The sequence below is a fragment of the Lepisma saccharinum genome, chromosome 21 (genome assembly GCF_977018435.1).
Source record: "Lepisma saccharinum chromosome 21, izLepSacc3.1, whole genome shotgun sequence".
In the NCBI taxonomy this organism is placed as follows: domain Eukaryota; kingdom Metazoa; phylum Arthropoda; class Insecta; order Zygentoma; family Lepismatidae; genus Lepisma; species Lepisma saccharinum.
The window spans coordinates 12,048,944-12,075,810 of NC_139249.1; the positions used below are offsets into that span (position 1 = coordinate 12,048,944).

Genomic DNA, 26,867 nt, shown 5'->3' on the forward strand with positions numbered 1-26,867 from the left:
TTTCCAGGAAGTTCGTTCAAACTCGATCCGGTGGCGGCGAGCTTCTGCTAGTTTACGTAAATCGCTGATGGGGGAGGAAGAGATGTACTTTGCGATATTGCAGTGTTTCCATCCCCGATAACTAAAAGGTTACGGTTCCGTCAAATTGTCTAGCTACTTTCGTTTTTTTTATTCTGCATACTGTTGTGGTTCAAGGATGTTTCAGTTGTACTGATGCTGAAGCATATGCCGTCTGCTTACTGGTGTTTTATTTGAATTCATGAACCACACATTGCGGAAAACAGAGTGAACTAATATTATCGCGCTTTGCCGTCCGATCTGCGTGATATTTATGTTACTCTGAAAGTCCAAGACTGACGTTGGAGGCAGTAGGGGCTTATGGGTGTATACTTTTACTTCTGATGCCTGTGGTTCGTCTAGATGCGCTTGAAGTGATCTAAATTGCTGTGGACAATTGTGAAATAGTTCCTAGAAAAGTAAGTATATATATATATATACACACACACACACACACATACACATTTACGGAATAATCACACAAGACATATTGACTTTTTCATATTTCCCTGTAGCCCGACCCTGTGGCCGAGTGGTTAGCACATCGCGCTGCGACGCCAAGGGTCCCGGGTTCGAATCCCGATCGGGCTTGGTTGTTTGTGAATGTCCATTCATCAATTTCATCATTTCATCACTCATCCCCATCTTCGCAAATTAGCCAAGAGGCACAAAACGCGAAGTAAAATAAACTAAATCAAATCAAATCAAAAAATATTTCCCTGTAGAGTATTAGTGGAACGTGATCTCACAAGTCAAATAGGATAATCCAGTTTGCTCAATTTTTTATGATTTCCATACATACAAATGTTTCTCGAAACTGAAAATTTGTTGTCACAAACGCTGCATTTCATGGTCTCGGCAAACAATAAACGTAATGTATGTTGAATGAAAGTTTATATGGGTTGAGCCTGTATAAATTTACTCATCCTCATGACCTTTGTCAATATTATGAAACTTCCCTTTCCCCAACACTAATAATTTCCTTTACATATAATACACTCGTGTCTGTCCTCCAGCGTGACTTCCTTGTTTATCGAAGCTGAACAAAGTAGGGCGTGTGTTTACTAAGCCATTTGCACAGCTACGGTTCAATTAAATTATGCCAAACTTTGTGTCTGTGAACATTCTCAGCTTCAAAAAGTGCAATATCCAATATCTACTTTGTCTTATGCCGATTGATTGGTTGCTTTTGTACAACTATTGGCTAATCGCAACGAATGGTGACGATTTTGATTAAATGATTATCACAAACACGACACAACACAGAAGACTCAGGCTGTGGGTCAGACCGTTTTGTCCAGAATGAGGTGTTCCAAAGAGAGTGATTTCTTATTTTCGGTCATTATTTACTTTTCAATAGTACTTTCATTTGGATAGGTTTGAATAAGAATTACAACAATAAAACAAATCCAGTGAGGGAGACTAAGTTTTTGTTTAAAAAGTATGATATAAACAATGAAAGTAACGTTGTTATGGTGATACTGAGTCTCCCTATTTCGTGTAACACTGCTGTTAATGGTGTTAAATATCTTTATACTCTGTAGTGTGCGCGTTGTTTGACAGCCAACGGTGGACATGTAAAGAGTGACCTCCTGAGAAGACACCCAAAACTTAAACTCACTTCCATGTATTATAATTATACCCTTTTTTAACCTCACTTCCACGTAGTATATGCAGTCGTGCAGGCCAATGGAACTCTGGCAATTGGACCCACAGCCAGTCACTTCTCTGTGGTTCTGTGTGCCCCCTACAACATTAGCCTTTAACTAGGGCATTGATATTTTATCCTTGAAGACCCTATAGTTGTAGTTGTTGAGGAGCCTGTGACAGTATTCGTTCTGAAAATTAGTGAGAAAGTTTAGAACAGGCTTAGGGTCATGTCCACAATTTTTCTTTAGTTAAGGGCTTGTCCCCGTAGAGCAGAAATAGCCTATGTGCCCATAATCAACAACCCAAGAGTTAAACAAGACACCACAGATGGTGCGGTGCGCAACAACGTTATTTCCACATTAACACAAAACGAGTGTTCACTCAGTTGTTGCAAGACCACGCTTGATCTCACGTTTGCACCAATATTTTTACAGCGCATTGCATGCACCAACCCAAGAATTTATTTTGTCACGTACTTCATGGACTTAGCATGTGTCGTGGCACCCACTCAGCTCGTGATTGCCATGTATACTGGTGCATCTTATTTGTGAGTATAATGTCTGGCCTATTTGCATTCTGGAAATATAAAACCGTTTTTGTTCGGACGTGATAAATTGCCGTTGTCCTGAAAAGGGAACTCGAGAATAAACTCAAAAGTAATAAGTTATTTTGATAGAAAAGTAATCTTTTACATGTTGAAGTTACTGAACAGAACTGAATATGGTATCTCCAATAACCAGATGAGTTACACGGAAATTGGTTTCCCTCTCCGATCTCTGCTTATATTGAGGTCAGAGGAAGGTCGTTAGCCTCATCTTCACTGTTGCAAGCAGCAATTGAATTGGCAGATTTTGTTATTATTTCTGCTGTGCTTTTTTGGTACTTGCAATCTAAACAACTGTGCATAAGTAAGGGAATAGAAATCCCCTTTATACCATAAAGAGAATATATATATAAATGCATTATATATACATGTGCAAAGCAACACAAAGCTCTCAAACTTTGTGCAACTGGACATTAGATTGTGATATTCACTAGTCAATCATTTGCACGATTACATTTCGTTCATAAATATTACAAATTATAACGTGAAGGTGAAGGTTCAACTTCTATGGGTCTACGTATTATTAAAGTAACTGAGACTAGTATGCAGCTCACTATTATCTATTTTCAATTCCATTATGTCCATTACTACATAATGACTATTGATTCTCGTTGCTATAGCAACGTTAGAATTCCAAATATTACCTAATTTATACAGCGTATAGCACAATAAATAACACAAAACATAACTAACGTTGTACAAAGTAGTTATTATACATTTTTAACAGTTATTTGAAAGTGACTTGTATAATATGAAAGTAATAATTTCAATAAACATATAATTAATTATATTGTGCGGATCCATAGGACCGTCACAAGATTTGATGCTAATTCGGACCATCTTTGCTATCTTGTCACACCATTAAGTTGAGTGTGGAGCGACGCCCAGTAAAGAGGTCTTTGGCACTAGATTTGATGTGTTACAAGGAGCAACTAAATAAATGTATTTTGATTGGTTGGTTGGTTGGATTGGTGTTTCAAGTCCACTTTATGCACGGGAAGGCTAATCGGGACTGGGCCTACAGTTTAAAGTGGGATCCGAACCACTATGTGCCTCCACCGGATATCGAACCCAGGACCCCTTGATTAAAAGGCAACGACGCTACCACTGCGCCATTGGGGAGGCCCTATAAAAAAAATATTTTGAGAATCAGACCTGGTGACAGTTTCGATTGGGCACAACATTATTGGCAAATGATTGGGTTCAGAATTTGTTGTTATATGATCAAGCTTATGGTCAAGCCTCAAGACGGATGAAATGGTTCCTGTGTTCGATGGACTCTGTGAACCATTTCAGTGTTTCCACTATTGCGGTGGCCTAAATAAGTTCAGCATGATTCAAAGTGGTGTATTATTGTATTGTCGATATGCCTCGATGTCTTTGTTTGACTTTTCATTAATGATGAAAGCACCTGATCCAAGGTTCAAACTGCTTGGAATCACATTAAAAAAGGTTTTCAGTTCTGGTACAGTAGGATCCATGAGTATTACCGTGCAAATTGTTCATGACTGTTTTCATCAATTTTTCTCTTACGTGTTTCTAAGCGATGGATTTTTATGTATGCTGGTGCAGAAATTGTCAACAGCTTGTTTCGAGTTTTCTTTTAATTATTGAAGATTTTGTTGGGTCAAATAAAGTGCACGAACATGGTGATGGACAATTTGCACGGCAATGCTCATGGTACATGGCCTGCACAACAATATTCTAATGTGAATGCAAAATTGTATAATAACGTGTAAAACACACCGAAGAATATTTGTGAGAGAAGTGTTGAATGAAGCACTATTGTAGAACTTGTGCGTGGTCTAGTGGCGTGCATAAAAATTTCGTAAGGGACTGTTACTTTTACCCCATTTTTGTGCATTCGATTCTTTAATATTTTTTTTTAAAAAAAAATAGAAATCTGCATCAAAATTGTCGAATGAACCCATACCAACCTATCAGCTGGGCACAAAACTGCTTGATTTGGGCGACTGGCGAATATTAGTTCTATTTGAACCGAAAAGACTTGAATGAGGTAAGTACAAGTAGAAAGAAACGTGATGCATTGTAAGTTGTGTTGTAACAGCATCCCAGGCTGCAGTTCACTATTTCGTTGCTAGGATCGGATTTGCTGGCCGTGTCATCCAGTTAGCCTACTTCGAACTTTTTATTTTTAGCAGGTAATGGGAAGCAGGATCGGTCGGTTTTCTCATTAAAGCTGGATGAGCAAGTTTGTACTTCTCCGGGCCATTGGACACTCGGGACCACGTTTGACGCCGCCCCTGGACGTTTCAGCGTTTCCGTCCATGCTTGAAGAGAAACCGTTGAGTAACGTGTTTGTAGACCAGTGATAATTGAGTTTTAATTTTTTTTAATACACGCCATTATATGGTTTAAAAAAATCGGGGAAGCAAAAAAAGTTCATTACTCGTGCACAGCCAACCTGTACAAGTTATATTTCACGTCCCCTAGTTGCTGAATTTTGCGAACTTTCCATGTAATTACTCCCCTCCCCTTCCTCCTCCATCTCTTCAGATCCAGCGGTCTGACATTTGGAATTGACATCAAAGAGAATAACGGACCGGAACGAGCCTTGCCAGCTTCCAAGGTTGCCATGGAAACGGCTTCCAGACGACGTGGAAAAATTGAAGGGGCGGGGAGATAGCTCCTCTTCAACTTCTGCAGTGTTGCTAATTAAATTGCGCGTCGCTGTTTTCCTCCCCTCGCAGCTACCTTCACTTGCTTGAGAACTGATGGTGGTTGGTTCGTGCTTGCCTCAGTAGCGATTGCCTGTCACATAGGGTCGGTGCGTAACTCGGATGGCAACTACATTTAACCCAAAGGCGTTCCGCACGTCCTACATTGACTTCAGCACCACAATATCTATGACAACAAATAATAATTGGATATTATGAAATCAACTTTACTATAGGACATTCGAACAAGTGTTCTCGGCATTCCAGCCCGGGTAATCAGGCCAGTCGGCTCGTACATTACTTTCATTAGAGAATCAGGTCTCAGATTAACATTCCCTGATGAGAGAGATGTACGTGCTGGAAACGTTGGACGCTAACGCCGAATTAACCTGGCTGGTAACTCTAGTACAATTGTTCGAATCACGTCGCCAGGAAGGCTACACTTCGTACTATATTACTTAATTGCAATAGACCTGCTGCTCAAATTTGAGAGGCGATAGTCATGTCAACATTAAAAAAGGATATACGCGTATTAAAAACAAATTCAAAGCAGCGAGCTCAGTTTTTCACTTGTATAAAATAGTTACGACATTACTGATATGAATTTGTTCCGATTCTGTATTTACTACCTTTTTCATTGTTTTGCATGTACAGGATTAGCATTCAATGAATCACGTTTCTGAAAATAAATATTTGTCAAGGTCATTTGGTATAGCTTGAATGGAAGAAAAGGTATATTTTTCACGTAATCGTCCTTTTTTTACTGTCTGTGGGGTACACAGTCTATGTCCATGGTGTTAATGCAGGTTGGCTACGTTTTTAATAACCCACTCACGAGCTCGCCACCAAACGTTATGGGTTCGAGTCCTATCTAGGTGTGTGCCCCTTCGCCAACTTAATCTAACCATCAACCATTCATGATCATCGTCGCGATTAGACGAAAGTGACGGATGGACGTAATACTGGGTGAGTCTTTTAAAAGAGGCCCCGTGGGAAAAGCTCTCCTTGCTTGTAGGCAACCCTGGTACACCGAAGAGAAGAGCGGGGTAGAGAACAGTCCAGGATATCGGTGCCAAGCATATTCGACAACATGACATGGCATGACATATCCTGGACTGTTCTCTGCCCCGCTCTTCTCTTCGGTGTACCAGGGTTGCCTACAAGCAAGGAGAGCATTTCCCACGGGGCCTCTTTTAAAAGACTCACCCAGTATAAGAAGACCAATAAATCTGTTTCATAAACTCGGAAGCTTGGTTGCATATTAGACCAGAAGATGGTTTGAGAAGTTCATGAATAAGAAAACTAGAATACAGAAACAGGTCTTAACATTCGTTACACCATCCTGATTGCCCATCTGCGGTGCGTTCAGTTTGACTCGGGACCGAGATGGCGCGTGGCTGCAGACGGCGAGGCATGGCGCATATGCCGGCATTTTCGATCCATAACGCCCCGCTTATTTTTACGCACATATCTTCACCATGCAGGCAATTATATTTAGTACTCCGAATCTTTTGATGAAAATTTTAGCATATGGTTGTGACTCGCGAAGCAACAGGACACTTGACATCATTAACTCGCATTAAAATGTAGCCCGTAATCAGTCAGTCACACCTTCTCGCATTTGAATGCGTACACGGCTACGCATACTGATGACGGCAGGATCTTTGAACAGGCGGTCGCGTTTCGCCTACTTAAAATAGAAGATGCGTTTCGGACATTTACTGCGGCTTGCGTTAGGTCAGCAGGAACATTTCAAGGGTTTTATTTCATGGGGAAAATGCACTGGAAAAGAACTTAATTAGTTCCCATAGTTTCATATTTCACGATCGTGGAATTTATTGGGGAGGAAATCGTTAAATGCTTTCCACTTCGCGGCTTAAAAGAAGAAGAAGAAAAAAGAATTTCCGGGGGCACAAAGCGTGCTGCATCTGGTATGTGCTGTGGTTCTCAAGTTTAATAGCTTCGGCAGGATTCACGCATCGTGGTCAAGGTCTACCCGTGAGCTTCTCTTTGCGATTGTTTGTTACAATACCGTCTGAAATTGTTGAATTATAAGGAAATCCTTGGTCAATATTCGCACCCAGCCAGCCTCGTTGAGCGTGTGTTGATATAGCCCTATATAAAATTAATTGATTGCATGTTTGTAATGGTGAAACTTGAGTAATACCTGAAAATAACATTTCTGGAAAATCTTGAAAACTTCATGGTATTCCCCATATCGTATCACACCACCGGTGTCGGGATCTTAATAGGGGTGTAGTTAACTCATATGCACTCGCAACTTTTTTCCTTCTGCTTAAATAAGATGGCTTGTGTTATTTAAAATTCCTGTCGTATTTTTCTAGTCTCGTTAATCCTTGTTTCAAAGCAATGTAATTTTATATTTAGTGATGGTTATATTGTATTATTACTTTATTGCAAATTGAGTGCTATAATTTAATTTTCTTGGAATGATAATTTTGTCATGTAACAATTCGGACAGGTGATAATTTTTTCTATTTCTTCTTCCACAGGTGAGTTTCCGCAATGTACAACTCGAAACAGTGGTAGACGATCGGGTGAGTTGGTTGGAACTTCTTCTGTATATGCAATAACATCCTAGTTTTGTTACATGTTACTATTTTGTATCCAAGCACGCGCAGATTGTACTTAAAGGTGTCGAGTTGCCTTCAAAAGGTATTCACCACATAATCGTGCATTATTTAGTACTCAACTTAAAGTAGGACTAGACGTTTATAGCAAGCTGCACATAAACAAAAACGCAATCTATTATTGTAAACCTTTTTTAAACATTCCCCCCCCCCCCACTTTTCTCGGGTATTAATACCGTTCGGTCCATTTACATGGTTGACCAAACTCAACGACACACTAGTGTAACACAACGAAACTTCTTGATGTCGCGCTAAGTGAATGGAATGTCTGATTCCAAGATTAATTTATTCTGGTGTGTATTCCATGGCGAATTTAAAAGTTGCAAGGTCCAACAACGTAACACAGATTCATAGTTGCCAATATGTATTGACTTTGATTCTGAGCAATTCTACAAAAATGTCAACCTGTGTGGTCAATCAGTGAAAAAGAGCAATGTCCTGTACATTTTTTTTTGGGGGGGGGGTATCTTTAGCTTACGAGTATAGATTACATGTGTTTCTAAAGTCTAAAGCCTATCTGTAAAATTACCTCATCAAGTAGTATTCCACTAACTTTGATTCAGAACTCCCAGATTCATAGGTAGGAAATTCTATCAGTCTGTTAACCTTCAAATTTATTTTTCTATAGTGCTGTTTTCATGAACCATATACAAGTAAATAAAATATAATTAAAACTACTAAACTATAAATAATATCTAGACAACAGGGGAAGCACACCATATGAAGATTCACATGAATGCTTTAGAAGGAATTCTAAAGAGATGTAATTTTTTGGATTTTGGAATATCATAATGGTTTTTCAAAAGGAGAGGTGAATTCTGAAGAAAGACTCATACCAAAGTCTCGAATGGACATTGTCTCGTTCTCGTCCGTTCTCGTCTCCCAAGAAGTACTTTAAAAACTCAGATTATGCCAGAATCCAACACAATTTAATTCCGTGCAAACGTAAACACGAAAATTGATTGCAAGCGTCGATGGACATTTTGTCGCAAATGTGTCTTTGTGGGCGAGCTTACAAGTATCCCCCCCCTCTCAGACTGTTTTTTTTTCTCCCTCCGTCACGTCCATTCTTCTGAGAAAGGAAGGGCTTATCCTTGGCGTCGATCCAGGCGACGTGGCTGCCAGGACGAAACCTCCCTCCCTGATAGGGGATCTCAAGGTTGACCTCCATTTGAGTTGCGGCCAAGTATTTTAGTACATGTGCAGGAGACATTTTGTTCGGTGCAAACTAAGCGCTAAATTTAGCACGCGCCGTGGTCAGGTGGGCAGACAGATTATTCTTCCCTGCTTAAACTTTCTGTTGGGGTCGTGTGGTAGATTATAATGCATTTTCACACTTGTTTTGTTGTTTTTTCGTTTGAAGTGACTGGGAATCCTGAATTTGGCAACCGACCTCTACTTCGTGCGCCATTGAAACTGCTAAAATCTTGGAAAATATTTATGGAAGATTCCATGACATGAAAATGGTTAACTATGCTATCAGGTTACCTATAACATCAGAAATATGCGACCCAACTCCCCTCTCGTCTTTGACAACACCAACGTTTACCCTGCCGTTATAAGGACAATCTGATAGTAGCGGAGTGGTTAACGCAGCCCTCTACGACGCCAGGGTCTCGGGTTCGAATTCCAGTCAGGGCATGGGTGTTCTCTGGGAACGTGTCTCCATTAGTTTCATCATATCCCTCATCTTCATGATTAGCAAGAAGTGCCAGTTCTGTAGTATATGAAGTACTATAAAGAACAGTATAATACGAAAACATTTAATCTATGATACTACCCAGATATGTTTTTTTTCTTCCCAAATTGTATATGATGAATTTTGTAGCGACATTTCCGTATCATACGCAGCACGTTGTAGATTAGGTAACTCAAGGCATGTCTTCCCAAGAGCCCCCTGTACTCCTCCGAGGGTAACGCAGTCGACACTAGCGCCACCAATTCAAGGCCATGTGTCGAGAATCTCTTCACATGCTTCAAATCTGCGAACAATAAATATAAGAACAAAATTATAAAGTTGACCGTTCAACATGTTACAGTTAACGTTGAAATGCTTCTACGGAAGTATTTCAGAGTAGATTTAGACGAAAAATACAGTTTGCGCGACAATGTTGTCTTGTTTTTGTCTACAGAGCTAATTTGTAGGCTGAGAAGGACATTTTACATGAAAATAACAGACGCAGTTTGCAAGGTCACTGAACTCCTCTTTTACTACATTTCCAAATAACAGACCTTTGATGTGACTAACTAGGTATGCATTTGTGTTCTTTTTTAATTTTTGTTTCCATGTATGTGTGTCGTGAATTTTATAGTGCTTGTCTCTGACATTCAAAAGTTCCATTTGCGACCAAATTACATGTGCGGCCTGTAGGTTTCCACTATCTAATGTAAACCTCATTGCGTTGCAGTATATCCAGTATCAAGTCGTGTAAGCATTTTTTTTTAAAAAAAAAGTCGTGCCGATGTGTGCGTCCTTGTTTGTATTTTTACGTTATTGTTTGTTTATTATAATCGCGACTTTAAGAGCTAATTGTAAATTTGTTAAACAGATGCCCAAAAAAGAGCAATTTTTGTTGTCCTTACACTGTTATACAGTAAAATGCAGGCTCGAACAGGACTCGAATCCGTGTCTCTGGCATTCCGTGCCATTGCTCTAACCACTGAGCTACCGAGCCGGCCTGGCGCCTCTGATTTTTCGCTATCGCTAACGTCGAAGTCTACTGTGTTTCAAATTCAACAAATCCTGTTGCGGTAGCACTGGCAGAGACTATTCCACGCAGGTAAAAAAGCGAAAGCGAAAAATCAGGCGAGGCCAGGCCTGGTCGAGCCTGCATTTTTCGCTGAAAATGTCTACCTAGTACATCTCCTGTGTGTTGCTCATCTACTATAACTCGCTTATTTTAAAGATTTATAAGTAAAAGTTTTCACCTCCCGATGACGCAGTGGTGACGTCGTCGTCTTGTAATCAAGGGGTCCCGGGTTCGATACCCGATGGAGGCACATAGTGGTTCGGATCCCACTTTAAACTGTAAGTCCAGTGCCGATTAGCCTTTCTGTGCATAAAGTGGACTTAAGAACAAATAAACCAGTAATTTTTTTATCCACTTGACATAGTTGTGGTCGCGAGTATCGAATTTCTGGCGAAAACTTAATGTTAACCTCTTGCGAAGTACTATTCTGAGAGGGAAACTCGCCTGAAGCGAACATGGCGTCTACCGCAATCCAAAGTATGTAGCGTCCCCCCCCCCACACCCCCCGCCCTTTTTTCGTACTCGAGCCAGTCTGGCGATGAACATGCAGTGCAGAAGCTTGCCAAATGTCACTGACCTCCTCACCTAATTCGTTCTTGGTTCTTTTTCCCAACTGCAAGAGGAGGAAAAGGGGGGGCTGCGATTCCAAGAACTGAACGCTTTGGGCAAGAAAGAAGATTTGCTGTTGTGAAACGACGAGGCGGCAAGCGATACTTAGAGCTCTGAAAATAGCCATATCGACGCCGGTTTAATGGTGCATAAAAATTTTGTGGCCGTGGCGATGCAGGAGGTGTATACGTGGCCACTTTCGCCTGGGCGTGCGAGCGGAAAAAGAAGCACTTTCACTCTTGCGGAGACCAAACCAAAAAATGTTGAAAGGGGGGGGGGGTGCGTCATCTCCCTTCCTTGAAGGTGGCGAGCCGTGATCAAGAAACGTGCTGCTTTGTTCTCATTTTACAGTGCAATTACCAACAATAACTGGGTGCCAGGCCCGTAGCGAGGTGTAGCATAGAGGGCTGAAGCCTAAGGCGCTATTCAACAAATCAACAAAATCAGAATATGCCACACAATGTCGATTTAATTGTTTCACGGACGTTTGTGCTGAATTGAGTTTTCTGACGAGGTAAGATCATTACAATATACAATAATCATTTAATCGGAAATGCAAACTACGAATCTTTCAATATAAGCTATATTTTTAATTGTTTTTTCTTTGTTGATACTGTGGGTAGGCTGGGTGCTCGAGCTCAGTTGTAACCTTACAAGTTTAGTAGACAACAGCTAAGTAGTACCTCAACTGAAGAAACATTTACACTTTGTACTCGTAGGATGATAATAGCAGCAGGCATGGCACGGCACGTCTTCAGTTATTGTTCACTGAACACGTGAAACATCCACTTATATAACATGTGTGTGCAGTGGTGGCGATATTTCCCTTTGTACATAAGATTTAGCATCGTGCCGGGGCCAAAATGGCGAAAAGTGGGGGAGCAACTGCCCCCTCTCGCCGCCTTTGTGTGTGTGCATTAAATACACATATTTCAGCAAAACAAGTCTTGAAATAGGACTACGAACAGCTGAAATAACAAGTCTGACACCACATATAATTTCAGAAGCATCGTTTTGTTCCGGAACTCCAACGAAGCCATTCTCCTGGGGTGGTACATTCAGGTAGAACCATATCCTGATGAGCTATGTTGATTGGGTCTCTGTTAGTAACGACATACTGGCTAGTTTTGACGTAACGCATCACAAATATAATTTTCAAAACCCTCCTGCACACGATCAGAAGTGCGTCTACAAAGTTACTGAACGATAACTTACCCATAATAATTTCTTTAAAACATAATAGCAATAATAATGACACCCAATTCTTCAAGCACGTAAGACGTGTACGTTTCCATTACATTTGTTCAATTCATTATTCTATTCTCATGGGCGTGATTTTCCTGGATAACCAGAAAATAGACGTACAATGGGACAAATGGATACAGAAATACCAACAGTTTGTGAATATTCTCCTGATGGCGCGCAAAATGGACGTTTTCCTAAGTTTCATTGTATTGGTAGTTGTTCTTTCAGAGTAAGGCGACATTTTCAGGATGTGGAAATAAATGTTCGAAGAACGTATGCGCGAGACATCGAAGTCGGCTGGCGGACACAATGGGGGTTACTGAAAAATGGTTAGGGACGAAGTTTAAAAGAAAAAGTTTGAATATTTATAAAGGAAGAGTACCTGGAGGGGAAAAAGAACAGGGCGGCAGTTAAGGATTGCTTATCGTATCCCTGACTTGTACATTCCCCCCCGCCCAGTGAATTTATGTGGGCTGGAACCGGTTTCGACGTTGCGTGCCCGGTGTAATTGACATGCTAGGTGATCAACCACGAGCGAAGGGGGGAGGGGAGGGAATGAAAGGTCAACGGTTTATTTCTACACGTTGATGAAGTTTTGTGGAAGCTTTGTCCTTGGAATAATGTGGGTTAAAACGCATAGCAGAAGTATCGTGGATAAAAAGTCTTGTTTTAACAATGCCTGGGAGACCCGGCCACTCGTTAACCTTGAGAACAGATTTCCTCCTGCTTCGGTCCGTGTTAAGAGGTTGTTACTCAAACAGCAGGCGATTAACACGTGAATCAGGTTGCACTGTGTGTCGTCGTCATTGCCTTGCAGGGTTCTGTCTTCTTGACCTGGCTACGGTGTTTTTGCAGCAGTGACGATAACCAATGTTTGTCTGTGAAAAGTTCCCCCTCCCCCCATTCTTCAGAAAAATCGCCTCATTCATGTACACGTGTATTTATGGAGAATTATTACAATCATTATTTATTAAGATGGATAAGTCTTCAATTAAAATTCAAAACATACGATACATTGACTTGTGCTGTAGTGGAGAACAGTCACAAGCAGCAATATTTAGCCATAATGCGCTGCTAAATACAATAAGACACGCTTGCGACAGTTCCAACGCCTGAGTTTGGACCCCAAGTTGTTCTTTTGGAAGGCGCCAATAAAAGGAGGCATCAGAAACAAGCAGCCAATGGAATTGTTAACCTCTGCCGATGCTTTTGTCTGTATTTTGCCCATTTATCCAGTAAAGATACCCTTTCTTTCCCAGCAGATTTCTCCAGTATTCACTGCTTTGCACAATTAGGATACGAACGACTGAACAGCTCCAAACCTGGCTGCCTAACCTACTCACCTATGAATCTAATAGAAGTAAACATGTGAATAGGGTATGCAGATTAAGTGTGTTCATTCCTGCTGTTAGATGCATAGGTGAGTAGAGTAGCTAGTCCAGGTTTAGTGCGGCTGCGACAGGGGTGCGAAATCATTGAAAACTGGGGGGGGGAGAAAGTTATTCATGCACAAACTCAGTCCACCACATACATACTATGTGTAAATTATACGATATACATATTTGTAGTGTTATTAAAAGTAAAAATAAATTACTCAATTAAAATATATTATTATTACTATTATTATTAATCACATAAAGGAAATTAATTTGTTACTTTTATACATATCGGATATTGTAAAGCATCTAATTCCTTTACTAACTGGTAAAGATGTTAATAAGTTATGAAATAGATCAAGTGGTTTTATTATGTGTAAGTTGTTTAGTTTGTGCTTTATGTTAATATAAATCAATTAGATTTCAAAGTTATTATTTTCTTGTTTTACTTTTATTGTTAATGATCTCTTGAGAGAGAAAAAGCATTGAACACTCACAACTACACTAATTTGTGTGTGTTTTCGATATTATTCTTACTAAAGTATATTTGAAATTAAAAGTAATTGCTTATCTTTTGTTTGTTATAACAAAAACTCTCCCCCCGGAAAATTTAAACATAAAAACATAAAAGTCCATATGACACGTAGTCGGCAGAAAACAAGTTGGCAACCTGATTTTTTTTTCAGTTTTTCTCTTTCATTCGTAGAAGAAAGGTCGTAAGTTATCTTGCTCGGGAGCTGTTTTTGTGTGCACAAACCAAATGCAAGTACTTTATTCTTCGATGCTTACAAAACGTTGCATGCCTTTGGCATACTTGGCGCAGTGGTAGCGTCATTGCCTTGTAATCAAGGGGTCCCGGGTTCGATACCCGGTGGAGGCACAAGTGGTTCGGATCCCACTTTAAACTGTAGGTCCAGTCCCGATTAGCCTTACTGTGCATAAAGTGGACTTAAAACACCAACTCAAACCAAACCAAAGCCTTTGGCATACAGTTTGCCTGAACTGAATTTCGATATCCTCCCTTTAAAACACACACACAAACTGTTCGGAATAAGCCTGTAAACACTTTTTAGCATTTCCAGAGAACCACGATCAGCGCACGACTCCCGTCGCTAAAACGTGTCGCCCGTGCCAGCCGAATACTAATGCCATCTTTTTTTGTTTCTGAAGTAGTCTTTTAAGACTCGTGGAGTTCCCAACACTGCTTCCACCCCGTCCCATTGATCGTGCGGTGATGTGGAAGGAGTCGATGGCAGACGAAGAGGAATGTGCGAGAGTTGAAAGGACAGCGTGAATGACCCAACAATTCGCTTTCCCCTCCACCCTCAACGAGAACCGCATTATCAGAGTATCGATCGGCAGCTGAACCACCCTGCAGATGAGAAATGTTGACTCAGGGGGGCGTGAAGTATGCAGGACAACTTTCGGATAATCGTTACGGGGGGAACTTTTGTATTTTTTGTAATCCCCTCCCCCTCCGTAGTAGAATGACTGTCGTTATCAGATGTAAATTTTTATATAATGTCATGAGTTTTCCATCTTTCCGAACGCTGCTTCCTACGTCTAAAGAATGTAGCGAAATACGTGAATCCCTGAACGAGATATTAACGGATTCTCTCTCACTTCGTTGTAATTCCACCAGTGATGCGCGTCTACGCGTAAACAACGATAGTCTACATTCTACACGTAGACTATTTTATACACGTAGATGACGTAATCTATGTAAACAACATGGCGAAAGGTGATAACTCAGCAAAGGGTGCCGTGAAATTAAAATAAAATTATACTGCGTATCAGTTGCTGATGTGTGAGAAGAACTTTTCATACTCTTTCTTCCAAATTCGAACAATTTCTCACCTAGGAAGAAACCTAATATAGGAAATATTCTAGTGTTTTATGGGGAAAAGACTAATTTTGCCTCACGACTGCCATCTGTTTTTTTTTTTTTTTTTTGCATACTATTTATCTTCTTCCATAGTTGATGATAGAAGAGAAGAGAAATTTTGTTGTAAATAGAATTTTTTTCAGTTCGTTAGGAACCAATATAGTTGAAATTGTCACTTTCCTTTCATGAAAGCCTTGAAAATTAATTTTAATGCACTTTAGATTGTCTGCGTAGTCTATGTAAACTACAACCCAATGTAATCTACGGTAGATTACGTGTGGACAATACATGTAGACGTAAACTTATAGTGTACGGCACATCACTGAATTCCACACTGTTGCCCTGCAGTAAAGTTAGTTTTCAAGCCCACTTTATGCTCAGATAAGCTAATTGGACCTGCAGTAGCATCCGAATCACGGTATGCCTCCACCGGGGCATAGAACCCGGGACCCCTTGATTACAAGGCAAGCATGTTTTTGCAACTGCACAGTGTCGAAATATCATTTCAGCCGACCACCGCGGCGGACTGGTTTACACAACGCCCTACGACGCCAAGAGGTACCGGGTTCGAATCCCAGTCTGGACATGGGTGTTCTTTGCGAGTGCCCCTTCGTCGATTGCATGGCACCCATCTTCATCTTCGCGGTTAGCCAAAAGTGAGCATAGTAAAATAATCAAATCAATGAGGAGCGTATATTCCAGGCGAGCTAGACTATCTGCGAAGCCTGAAGCCTAGAAAGTAAAATACTGAAGAACAATCGATTAGAAACTGTGAATTTACGTGATTTATAAAAAAACAACCTGAATTTTTAGGAGTTGGCAACCTGAATTTTTAGGAGTTGGCAACCTGAATTTTTAGGAGTTGGCAACCTGAATTTTTAGGAGTTGGCAACCCGAATTCTTAGGAGTTGGCAACCTGATTTTTTATAAGTTTGCAACCTGACTACCGTTGGGATGTCAACTTTGCTTTCTTGAAGACGTCGAGAATGTGCCTATTCTTCTCCCTTCCTCCATAGCCTGGGCCCAGGTGCCATAGTAAGCTAATCCAGGTCTTAGACTCAGGATACGCCACTGAAATCAATAAATTAATCGAAATATCATTCGTGGCTTGCAGATTCGGTTGCTGCTGCTATTTCTGTGCGCCTTTCACGCGAAGCCGATATTTCTGAACCGGTTTCTTCGTGTGTTGTAACAACAGAAGGGGGGATGCAGGTATTTTTGAGTGTGAATTGTTACTGATGCGGGTGACAGAGAACGCAAATATCAAATGACGGATCATTGACTTGGAGAAAGTACCATAACGACTATACCGGGATGGCTTTTAGATAGCGCTTTATTTCCTAACTGTACGCTTTCAACAAAGCTGCACCGCATGGCAACTACATATAAATGACGGGTGGAAAGGGGACGGGGCAGGTCGTCAAAGTCAAGAAAAAGTCAATGGCAATTCCAAACGTTACTGGACATGTAAATGAAAATGTACAAGAACACGTGGTTTGAAGAATGAGAGTCTGAAATGTGTGAAAGGATGCCTTCCTTCATCTTGGATCGAATGACTCCACTACCTCACTATTACGACAAGAAAAATTGACTTATTACCCTTCAAATGCTACAGACCATGATACAATTGCAATTGGAGAAGATGGGAGATACTGTGACAAGTTAGCTCACGGTTTTTACAGTATGACACACTTTCATAGGAGCCGACTTCATGGGGCAGAGCCCGCCAAATAATTTCGCTTAAGAGAATCTAATGTATTATTTTGCTTCTCTTGTAAAGTTTACTCTGAATTGTGCCACATGAACTTAACTCGAAATACACATTTGATATGTTCTAGACCATCAACTGGGGGGGGGGGGGGCTATGACCAGAGACAGCAAAACACTAGACTTATTACTATATACTAAGTATATAATTATGAGTATTGGTAACATTCTTACTAAAAAGAGTTTCAAAAGATGAGGTGCATGAACTAGGAGAGTGGATGGGACGTTCGGGCTACAAATGGCTCTCACGTGACATTCAGAATGAAATCATTGATATATTAGGGAGATCTGTTTTGCGGTCCGTGGTAGCAGATATTAAAAGTCGGGAATATTTTGCTATTAAATTTCACGAAACTAGTGACATATCCATCCGTGAACAATTGACATTTTGCATTCGAACTGTAAATGAAAATTTTAATTTAATATTCATGGGCTTTTACGAGATTCCGAACACTGAGGCCAAAACTTAAAAAAAGAGAGGGAGTGGGTCATTGATTAATTTGTTTCAGTGATTAGAGCCCCTCCCCAATAATGTTGACAAGTCGGTGCCCCTGCACATTTAAGTATTGTATACTTGTGTGTAGCTAAGTTTCCACACACTGTTGGTCTCGGTCAGCGTTATAGCCGCCTTGCCCATAAACCAACGTAACAAGACGTACGTATACGCAAAACCTAAATTTAGGCGTACACGTATTTAGTGGCGTGCCCAGGATTTTCGAAAAGCAAGGGTTATGTGTAATTTTTTTGTGTAGTCTGTCCTCAATTTGCCATATTTTCCTACCTTTGATGTTCTTTTTTTTAGTAACTGGATGAAAAAGGGGGCTTATAACCCCCACCAACCCCCTTCGGACGCCACTGCACGTATTGTATTAGCTTGCTAGTGAATGTTTCAGTAAAGTCAATTGCAACGACCATGTTTCATGTAGGTAATTCAGGTGCCAGTTGACACAACGGAACATTCCTTCGCAGAGCCTGGAGAAATGCTTAATTGCCCGGGTATACTTACTATTCTCCCCCCCCCCCTCTTCTTGTCTTCTGAAAACTGGTCTCTCGGAGTTGATTTGAAAGTCAAATGGAGCACGGCAGTCATGGTCATATTTCAATCCCGCCTGCCAGCCGTGTTCTCGTCCCACCCCGTCTACGGCTGATTGCTTGCGGGATTATTCTAATAGGAGGCGCACAGATATGTCCACGACTGCAGCATCGTGCAGGTCATGCAACTCCATACCATGCAGGCATAAAACTGTCGAGAATGGCGGCACGTTTTCCATGTTTCCGAACGCGGCAGAGCAGAATCCGTGACACTGCACACAACTCGTCCGCCATCTTAGAGCATTTCCCCCTTACTCTTAATTCTCACGTGTAAACTGGAAGACCTCGATGTGCTGACAACTACGCATGGTTTTAAGATCTACTTAAAACTGACGGACAAGCACTCTGCGTGAATTTTATGTGTATGACCAAGGACGATCGCACCGAATGATTTGCCTTGGCTGTCAGTAGACATCCGATAAGATTAACCAAGAACTGGGTTACGACAGTGTCGCATCAGAAAAGAAGTCACCTCAGTGTTTTCACTTGCAGTCGTGGACTTTGATTGATATTGCTTTAGATGTGCGACGTTCCTTGCGTATAAACCTTTCTTCCGAAGCACCTTCTTGGTAGCTTGCTTCAGCGACAGGTCAAGTGTTCCACTTTTGAGCTCGAAACGGAAGTTCCCGGATTCAAATCCCGGCATGGGTGTCTTTTGTGAGTGTCCCTCTTATTTCATCATTCATCTTCATCGTCTCGATTACCCAAAGTGGAGGAAAAGCGACGTTAAATCACTTCATAGGAAATAGGGATTCGTATGCTTCGGAAAATACAAATGAACCTTGGATCTAAGTCAGCAGTTTCATGTTATTTCACAGTGAATATGTCATTGCATTGGAAATAAGTTGATGTTTGATACAAATGCTCTTTAATATAGTTGTAAATTCAGGGAATCGTGTAGAAACCTGTGCACAAAAGTTTTGAATACTATTTGCTAAAAATGATCCTGCTAGTTATTCCATCAGGTTTGAGATTAAAATGCAGGAATGCTTGCTTATTAATGGCAGACTGTGGGGATGTTCGCTTTCATAGTAATCAATACTTTCTCTTTAATCACTAAAAATGGATCCAAATAACAAAAATTATTGAATATTAAATAAAAAAAGAGTTAACTATCTTCCCGATGTAAATAACGGAGAAATTTTAGCATTGTATAATTCACCTTCTTACGATAATAATCTTTTCACTAGCAGATTATCAAATGAAACTTGGGAAAGTTTAAATATTCCTTCGTTACCGCTTGTAAACCGTGCATTATCTTATCAAATTCCACCTGGTTCAATATTTAAAATAATAGATGTTGGATGGCTAAGTTAGCGACCCGTTTTGTGTCAAAATCACATTTTTTACCGGTTCATGGAAAGGGCAAGTCACTCTTACAAAAACGGTGTGAATGACAAACAAAAATTAATTTACTTCTTTTATTTTAAGATACATTTGATCTACATTCCCTCGCAGGTTATAGAAAACAATGCATCTTTGTATTTCTCTTTCCACTGCTATCGCATTCATTACCCTTTTTTCATGCTGAGGTAACCTTGGGAGGCATAAACACGACATGTAGAACAGCCGTGCACTTTTATTATGCTCCATTGTTGATAACCCTTTCCATAATCTTGAGATGACATTGTGCTTTTATAGGATCACGTGTCGTAATGTATTCTCGAGTCAGATTGGCCTCCATGCTATGCGAAGCATGTTGTTTATTTTTGAAAGTTTTTAAGTGCTCATCCAGAAGCACATAACTTTTTTTTTTCCTTTTTGGATTTTAGTACTGGATCTCCTGGACGATTGTTCCTTAAATACCACGTGCGATTTATGGACTGTTTTCACACGGCTGATGTCTTTGGCTTTATAGCCAGTGAGGAAGTGGAGTTGGTATTGTTCGTGTGGTTAAGTGTCGCACGGTTACTGCAGCTTGGAATTCGCTGAATGGTGTGCTTATTGACATACCCATTGATTAGTTGGGAATGCGACGTGACTAGGAGAAAGATTGGTAGAATCGGTTCGTGTTATCGCATGCTGGGTGCGACTGTAATCAATCACGTGACGTGTTTCTTCCCCGTCACCTAGACGGTAGTCGCATGTACCATGTAACTAGAGAAGTGATACAGTGAGGCATCTTATGGTTAGTAGATACACAAAACACGGGATTCAAAATGTGTTATTGGACACAAACACATTCCAGGAACACATTTAATTGCATGAACTGACAAATCATGTACTTTGGTGCATCAAAATGCGCGCAGAAATGCATTATCAGTTGTAGCTCCGTGTGATGCGCAGAAAATGCTTCAATTGAGAAGATCATGCACGATCATTTCAAACAGATTTGATGTAGCCGCTTTCCGTGGCGGAGTGTTTAGCACAGCACGCTACGACGCCAGTGGTTCCGGGTTCGAATCCCGGGTTTGGGCATGGGTGTGGCAGTATCAGTTTCATCATTCATCTTCATGGTCGCGATTAGCCAAAAGTGACACAAAGTCAACGCTAAATAACAAAATTGATGTCAATTCAAATTTACCACCTAAATGTGTGTAAGGTAAAGTTCCTCGGGCACATATCACCGTGCCACACATTTAGGGGATATAGGTGTAGGGCCATACACGTTCTTGATCTCGGCCATTTTGTGTTGATTGATTGATTGATTTTACTTTGCTTGCTTCTTGTGCCACTTTTGGCTAATTTGCGAAGATGGGGAATGAGTGATGATATGATAAAATTGATGAATGGACACTCACAAACATCCATGCCCAGGCCAGGATTCGAACCCGGGACCCCTGGACGGCCATTTTGCAGGTGATGTAAACAGCACCACGCTCCGGCCGCCTTCACCCCCCAGGGTTGCTCCGGGTACCCATTGATTTGAGGCTGGGCGAGTCCCAGGGCCGTTTTATGCGGGGACAAGCCCGGAAAAAATCCGATCGTAGATCACGCATCACCCGAGTCTCCTGCGTTTGAAACCATTACCTTACTCGTCTGCCAAAAAAGAACACCAAGGGCGTGTTTTATTGAACAGTAACAACGGTAATCAATCGAGAGAAATCAAGAAATTCTCCTCCAGTCGAAATCTATGCAACAAGACATTGCACAACAAGCCAAGGGATGATACGCAATGCACCCAGGTTGGAAGGGGCATTGTTTTAAAGAATTCAGGCGTAGGTATTTTTTCCTCGCAGGGGAAGGTGGCCTTCGACCGTGTCTTTTTTTGATACCGCTCTTCCTCGGCTGCCAAAAGCTCGGTTTGATTCGAAATTATATCCTCCGTGGGAAAACAAAGAATCGCTTTCCCAGCGAGAGCCATAAACTAGGAGCCGAGGGATGGGAACTCGGTGAAAATTTTCCCTGGCATCCGTGGAAGCTGGAGTGCCTACCAAAGCGGTTGGGGGTCAAAATTCAATCCAAGGTGACACTACTTCTTTCCTGGAATGTTTTGTTATTCTTGTCCCTAGAAAACTGTCTCGTCTCGTTCAAGAAGTTGTCTGTAGTCAACTAATCAAAAGTCTAAAGCCTGTTCAACCATGTTGTTTTTGATATCCTCGTGTAGTTTCCCTGGAACTGATTCGTATCTTTTCAGGGTGACGCGTTCGGTTCTTGCAAAGCGAGCCAAGTTTAGATTTCGTTCCTTTATATGTACGAGTGAGACCGCTATGTTCGTTTTTTGGTATATGTCGTTCGCTTGAAATTCGACGACAAATGTTTCCCCGCAAATGTTTCTCTCTTATCTTTGATTTGCTTTATTTTACTTCGCTTTTTGTGCCACTTTTGCCTAATTTGCGAAGATGGGGATGAGTGATGATATGATGAAATTGATGAATAGACACTCGCAAACATCCATGCCCAGGCCAGGATTCGAACCCGAACCTCTGGCGTTGTAGCGCGATGAGCTAATCACTCCGCCACGGCCGGCTTTCTCTCTTATCGCCTTGTAATCAAGGGATCCCGAGTTCGATACCTGGAGGAGGCACATAGTAGTTCGGACCACACTTTAAACTGTAGGTCCGGTCCAGGTTAGCTTTACTGTGCATAAAGTGGACTTAAAACACCAACTCAATCTCCCTTATCCTGGTCATACACAATTTGATTTCAAGCATAACCTACCAACACATATCTCATTGAATATACAGTTGTGTTCTTACTATTGCCTAGGGATGGTCACATATCCGGATAACGGATAATAGTGCCAATTTGATTATGGATTTGTAGAAAATCCCTAGAGTGAAATACGAATAAGACAAATAAAGAACATGTGGATAGCCCGTGAAACCGATAAGATAAAACTGTCCGGATCAGACAATATATCGCGATATTGAAAAAATATCAACCACGCGATATCAACTATAGAAGATATATCGTCACGATATTTGGCAATAGATATCGTGTTTGCGATATGTCGTCACGATATTTTAGCAATATATATATCGTGTTAGCGATATATCGTCACGATATTTGGCGATATATATCTTGTTGGCGATATATCGTCACGATGTTTTAGTGATATATATCGTGTCAGTGATATATCGTCACGATATTTTAGCAATATATATATCGTGTTGGCGATATATCGTCACGATATTTTAGCAATATATATATATATATATCGTGTTAACGATATATCGTCACGATGTTTTAGCGATATATATCGTATCAGTGATATATCGTCACGATATTTGGCGATATGTCGTCACGATATTTTAGCAATATATATATATATATATATATATATATATATATATATATATATCGTGTCAGTGATATATCGTCACGATATTTTAACGATAATGTATCCTGTATCGTCACGATATTGTATCCTGTATCGTCACGATATTTTAGCGAGACATATCGTGTCAGTGACATATCGTCACGATATTTGGCGATGTATGTCGTGTCAGCGAAATATCGTCACGATATTTGCGATATATCGCGATACAGAAAAAATATCGTATCGTATCGTCTGTGACCATGTATCGCGATATCAAATTTCCGATATTGTCCATCCCTATTTCCTAGTGGTCTGACTTGCCGATCTTTCCTCACGCCGACGCGGGGTACTTGATGGATAACTTCGTGATCTCCCGAAGGAGAGTTCGCGCCGGAGGTGAATGCCTTGTCTGGGAAGGTGGAACAAAGACCAGGAAGCCTTGGGTACACGCTTCAGTTGGTTTGTATTATCTCGTTACTCACATGACACACATTCCGATGGGGCTTCTCTGCTGTACATTCTCCTTCGAGAAAGGGATATTCAACATTGAGCTAGAAACTTCTGTCATTGTGTTTGTGCATGGACGAGTGTTAGTGCGAGTAGGAGAGGGCATGCATTTTCTCAACCCACCAGGACCCCGCCTAATAATTGCTTTAGTTGCTGATTTTTCTCCATATATTATCACCAAAATTTAAGATGCTGGTGGCATTTTGTAGAGTTTTTTTTGGGGGGGGGTTAAGTCCACTTTATACACAGAAAGGCTAATCGGGACTGGACATACAGTTTAAAGTGAAACGCGACAACTGTGTGTCTCCACCAGGTATCGAACTTGTGACTCTTGATTACAAGGCGGCGACATAACCAACTTTTCTTTGTGGAGAAAGGGCTTCGTCGTGCTAAAAATATTTTCGTTCTAATCGTAGTGACAATTTCGTATATGTTATTGGAACAATTAGATTTGATTTTTAATATTTTACGTCGCTTTTCTTCCACCTTTGTCTAATCGTGACGATGGGAATAAGTGGGTGATAGCATGAGGTCGTTGAAGGGACAATCTCAAATATGGCCAAGAGGTCCCGGGTTCGAATCCCGGCCTGGTATGTATGTCTGTGAGTGTCCATTCATCATATCATCACTCATCCCTTACTTCGCAAATTAGGCAAGAGAAGAAGCGAAGTATACATCAAAGCAAATCAATGAATCAATTAATGAAATATGGCCATGGGCGTAACTTGGGACCTAATTTTGAGGGGACAGAATCAAACTGGGCCTAATTTTGATGATGCAGAATCAAACGGCCTAATTTTGAGGGGTACAATCAAACCTGGAGCTAAACTTTGGGGGAAGATACTCAAAAAGTTTTCCATCCCATAAAAACAGCGTCCAGGAATATTTGCTAAATAACTGGTGTTTGCGAAATTACAAATATTAATCTCTATTACTTTGCTCCTCAGGCCCTCTAGCTTGCAAATTTTAATAAACCTGTGGCCAACAGAAAACACTCCCACAGAGGATTATACTAGCAGAGAGCCAAGGCACCCAGTCTGTACTTTGTGGAAGAGAGGTTAAGGAAGGTTTGAGTGCTTCACTGAAGGTCACCGCTTTCGCACTGTTGTTGAAATGAAACGATCTATGTGGATGAAGACCGTAACATTTGCAAGGACAAGAATATTCATCAGTATACAATAAAATAATCACCATTACCTAAATGCCATGTCCTACTATCTTAACATACTAAAACTGAATTGTGACCAGTGTAAGTTGGGGTGCGTAAATGGTAAAGTGAAATGGATGTCACGATCCTTTGTGGGTAATTGTGATTGCGTGAACTGTTAGTCCTTGAAACTCCGTTAAACGAACTACTTGAAAAACATCGTTCTTCTGAAAGGTGACGTCAGCAGGACCTTGCATCATTCTCACACTTCCCAACCTCCACCTGTATATCGCCGGCCCCTGTGGCGGAGTGGTTAGCACATCGCCCTACGACGCCAGGGGTCCGGGGTTCGAATCCTGGCCTGGGCATGTATGTTTGTGAGTGTCCATTCATCAATTTCATTCTGTCATCACTCATCCCAATCTTCGCAAATTAGCCAAAAGTGGCACAAAAAGCGAAGCAAAATGAAGCAAATGAAACCACTTATATTTCAGACCGTCGAGCCTTTCGCACTTGTTTTTAATTTGTCATGCTGTACACAAAATGTTGCTCAATGATAAGCTAAGCTACACCTCGAACACTCGTATGTATATTCAAATTATCATCAGCCACGAAGGCTAGTGGTTCCGGCAAAAGCAACGCTGCCATTTTGGATTTATATGAAATCGTGTAGTTGCTTTGGGGATAACATTGGCTACTTCTGAATTTAGGAATGCGATCCAAACAATTAAAGCGATGGTAAAGAAATGTCATCGAGAGTGACGCGTTCCTCGAGTTACGATACGTGTTCGAATGCGGTTAATTCTGGTTACGGACTTACGTCACATCCGGTGAGGCAGATGCAGCAAACAGGTCGTCCGTAACCATGGCAGTGAACGAGAGCAGATCTGTTCATCTCTTTTCCTGCTCCCCGTCGGAACAGGATGCTTGTCGTCAGAGGAATTTCCAGGAACAGGCAAGGCGGATGTGTTGACTGCTTTCTGAAGCGAATATGCAGCGAAATGTTTTCATTTTTTCGAATGTGTGTGTGTGTGTCTGTGTGTTTGATGTACCCCCCTCCCCCCACACACATATATGCGAAGTCGTATGCTCTGGTATTCATGATTATTTTGTCTCTTTTCTGCGCCTTTTACCAAGCAAACCAAGGATCTACAGGGCGTTAAGCTGGGTGGAAAGTGCGGAATGGATTCGTAAAGTTTTCCGTCCCACAAAAAGGGATTCCAGGATTATATAACTGTATATTTGCTATATAACTGTTACAGTTGTGAAATATCGCAATTATTAATCTTTTATTTTTTGCTCCTCAGGTCCGAGGAGGTTAACAAAAGTAATATACCTGAGTGGGGGCGGGGACAATTACCCTTCCTTGGCCCCTTCAAGTTACGCCTATGACCAGACACATAGTGGTTCGAATCCCACTTTGAACTGTAGCTCCAGTCATCCTCGTCGTCGCGATTAACCAAAAGTAGCAGAGTAGGAAATCGACAAAAAAATAATCAAAACAGAACTACAGCCAATCAAGACGTCTTGTGTTCGATTCCCCATGTGTACACATTTGAGTCCTTCGAATCGCAGTCCCAGACCCGATTAGACCATGGGCATAAAGTGAACTGTGAAGAAACTTTGCAATTTTCTGTTCGCAAAAACTGTCGGCTATTGTTTGTAACTAAAGATGTTTCCGCAATACCCTTTCTATCGTTCTGTATCCCCACATTCTGTAAATAATATTTCGGTCACATGCTACTGCCAGCGTCAAGATGAAAATATGGCTTGGTGGTATATTACCTAACCCGAAAAGCAGGGCTGGTGTAGGATGTGTATTTCTTACAGAAAAAAACACATATTTTATGCTGCACTGTTGTCGAAGTGATTAATCAACGTTAGTTCTTAGTGTGGGAAAAAAGTTAAGTACATATAGAGCCGTTTTACAACACTTTGCAATATGAATTCGTTATCTTGAAGGAGAAAGAGGAATGTGCTCTTATCTCAACCAACACCTTTACATGCAGGCTTTAAAGCCCTTTTGAAACGCTTTCTCCACATCATAAATTATAATATTGCAATCAGCAACAATTGTTTGTTGTTTTTTCTGGTATTTCTTTCACGAAAGATGATGATTTGTATTTTGAGTGTCGACCTTTTGTTTC

General features: G+C 41.0%; 1 protein-coding gene across 3 annotated transcripts in view; it reads left to right on the forward strand.

Moving 5' to 3' along the window:
* Kdm3 (Lysine demethylase 3) overlaps positions 1 to 26,867 on the forward strand; it is a 444,114-nt gene that overhangs the window by 322,305 nt on the left and 94,942 nt on the right. The window contains exon 1 of one of the 3 annotated variants that reach the window (XM_083142385.1): positions 7,509 to 7,547. The exons of the other annotated variants lie outside the window; for them this stretch is intronic. The gene's annotated coding sequence lies outside the window, so the exon portion shown is untranslated. Of the gene's footprint in view, positions 1 to 7,508; positions 7,548 to 26,867 lie in introns of those variants that run through there. 3 annotated transcript variants of the gene reach the window in all.